Raw genomic sequence first — 3,021 nt, 5'->3', positions numbered from 1 at the left:
AAAAAAAAAAAAAAAAAAAAAAACTTGTAATTCAACTGTCTGACTGATTGCTTTTAATTTTATTTACCTGTTTTTTTTATTTTATTTTAGAGACAGGGTCTCACTTTGTCACCTAAATTGGAGTGCAGTGGCAGGATCATAACTCACTGCAGCCTAAAATTTCTGGGCTCCAGCAATCCTCACACCTCAAACTCCTGAGGAGCTGGACTACAGGTGCATGCCACCACACCTGGCTAATTTTTTTTTAAGTTTCATAGAGTTGGGGGTCCCACTCTCACTGCCCAGGCCGGTCTTGAACTCCAGGGCTCAAGCAGTCCTCCCACCTGAGCCTCCCAAAGTGCTGGGATTATAGGCATGAGCTACCCAACCCAGTGATTATTATTGTAATCCCTACAGCAACCACTAAGAAAGTTATTAAATATATATAACAATATATTTATCCTATAAATGCAATGTAGGTTTAACAGAAAATTAATTAATGTGGAAGACTGATGCCACCAAAATGGCAGAGTAATCTGCCTTCACTCCCTCTCACAGAAAAACTAAAATCAAATATCCAGGACCAAAATTACCATCAGCGATATCCCAGAACTCAAATATGAGGCTGAGACAATCCCCAGGATTTCCACACAGAAGTGGAAAAACTCTGAGCAGACAATAAGAGAAACAGACTTCTCTATCTGTGACAACCCTCACTCAGTTTTCCAGGCACCACACATGGAAAATTGCTCCTGGGTTCACAGTTTCTACACCAGAAAATGTGAGATTGAGATAGACAACCAGCTTTCCCATCATCTTGCATTCCCTTGCAGGAAAACCATTCCCGCCTCAACTCACAGGAGGCATCACAAGTGCCTGTAGGAAGAAAAGTCCCCCAAAACAGCTAGAAACAAAGAGAGGAGATAGGACTAGCAACCCTCGCCCATGTAACTCTGTTCTTCATCTCAGCCAAAGGAGATGTCAAATTAAAGTGACTTCTCAGTAGCTCCACACTGTGAGAGAAATACGCCACAAGTTTTCCGGTCACAAACACCTAGCCAGCCTTCCCACATAGCCAGAGTATCCCCTTTGGGATCTCCCCACCTACCCCCACAACCCCATTTGAGATGGGCAGTGCTCTGAATGCTCACAAGAGCCAAGGCAAACCTGGGCTTAAGGCACCATCTATTACCAAAAAGGAGATGCTGATCTAGGAATAAGGGGACTCACAGGGCAACTGCAAAGAATGTCTAAGCAAATATACCCTAGAAAGACCTAAACAAAATCCATCAATGCAAAGCCATAGATGTACAACCACAAAAAAAAAAAAAAAAAAGGCAGCCAACATGGAACCCCTAGCTCCCCAAAGAAAGGAGCCAGTGACCAACCCTGAGGAGGTAGCAATGCTGAACTCTCAGATCAAGAATTAAAAATAGCAGTTTTAAGGAAACTCAGTGAACTCTGAGATAACACAGAAGAACCATTCAGATATTTATCAGAGAAACTTACGAGATAGAAATATCTTTTAACCTTTTACCTCATTGCACCCCTGAGAGCAAGATGGGTCACCAGCAGCTGTACTGGAGCCACCCGCGAAAATTCAGCCAGGGTTCTCACTCTTGTCGCATCTGTTCAAACCGGCACAGTCTGATCTGGAAATATGGCCTCAATATGTGCCGCCAGTGTTTCCGTCAGCACGCAAAGGATATCGGTTTCATTAGGTTGGACTAAATGATCTTCCTTCAAAGGATTATCCAAGGCATCTACTTAATGAAAGATCATGATAATTCTTTGTACATAAAATAAAGATTTGAAAAAACAAAAAAAACACAAATACTTTTTAATATATTAAACTGAGGCTGGGCACAGTAGCTCACACCTGTAATCCCAGCACTTTGGGAGGCCAAGGCGGGCCAGAGTTGGAGACCACCCTGACCAACATGGTGAAACCCCATGTCTACTAAATACAAAAAAATTAGCCAGGTGTGGTGGCAGATGCCTGTAATCCCAGCTACTTGGGAGGCTGAGGCAGGAGAATCACTTGAACCCAGGAGGTGGAGCCTGCAGTGAGCCAAGATCACACCACTGCACTCCAATCTGCACAAAAAGAGCGAAACTCTGTCTCAAAAAAAAAAAAAAAAAAATTAAACAGAAATCCTGGAACTGACTAATACATTTGCTGAACTGAAAGCAGCATTAGAGGTTCTCAACAGAAGAATGGATAAGCAGAGGAAAAAAATAATTGAGCTTGAAGACAGGCTATTTGAAAATACACAAGACAGAAAAAAGAAAAAAGCATGAAAAGGAACAATGAACACCTACAGAATATAAGGAATAACCTCAAAAGTGCAAATCTCAGAGTCATTGGTGTTCAAAAGGGAGTTTAAAAAGAGCAAGGGGTAGAAAGCTTATTCAAAGAAATGATAACACAAAACTTGCCAAACCTAGAGAGATATACCCAGGTGCATAGAGGAAACCATACAAGCCAGGAGGGAGTGAATAACACATTCAGAGTGCTGAAGGGGGAAAAAAAAAAAAAACTGTCAACCAAGAATACTATACCCAGCAAAACTTTCCTTCAGATATGAGATAAACAAAAGCTGCAAGAATTCATCACTATTAGTTCCATCTTATAAGAAATGCTAAAAGAGAATTCTTCAATCTGAAAGAAAAGGATACTAAAATGCAAAAGAAAACATTTGAAGTCATAAAACTCACGGGTAAAAGTACATAGATACATTCAGAATACTTCAACATTGTGGCCAGGCATGGTGGCTCACCCCTGTAATCCCAGCACTTTGGGAGACCGAGGTGGGCAGATCACTTGAGTTCAGGAGCTCAAGACCAGCCTGGCCAACATGGTGAAACCCTGACTCCACTAAAAATACAAAAATTAGCTGGGCATGGTGGCATGCACCTGTAATCCCAGCTACTTGGGAGGCTGAAGCAGGAGAATCGCTTGAACCCAGGAGGGGAGGTTGCAGTGAGCCAAGATTGCGCCACTGCACTCCAGCCTGGGCAATAGAGTAAGATTCTGTCTCA

At 42.2% G+C, this 3,021-nt stretch overlaps 1 protein-coding gene and 1 pseudogene across 1 annotated transcript in view; one reads left to right on the top strand and one right to left on the bottom strand.

Moving 5' to 3' along the window:
- The window catches only part of CIMIP2B (ciliary microtubule inner protein 2B), a 54,889-nt gene that overhangs the window by 39,262 nt on the left and 12,606 nt on the right, over window positions 1–3,021 (bottom strand). The gene's annotated exons all lie outside the window — the stretch shown is intronic.
- LOC108519011 (40S ribosomal protein S29 pseudogene) lies at window positions 1,540–1,780 on the top strand (annotated as a pseudogene).

Source organism: Rhinopithecus bieti, unplaced genomic scaffold, assembly GCF_001698545.2.
Source record: "Rhinopithecus bieti isolate Rb0 unplaced genomic scaffold, ASM169854v2 scaffold_47691, whole genome shotgun sequence".
Classification (NCBI taxonomy): domain Eukaryota; kingdom Metazoa; phylum Chordata; class Mammalia; order Primates; family Cercopithecidae; genus Rhinopithecus; species Rhinopithecus bieti.
The sequence above is the reverse complement of the archived record's forward strand: the minus strand, read 5'-3'. Positions and strand labels throughout refer to the sequence as shown.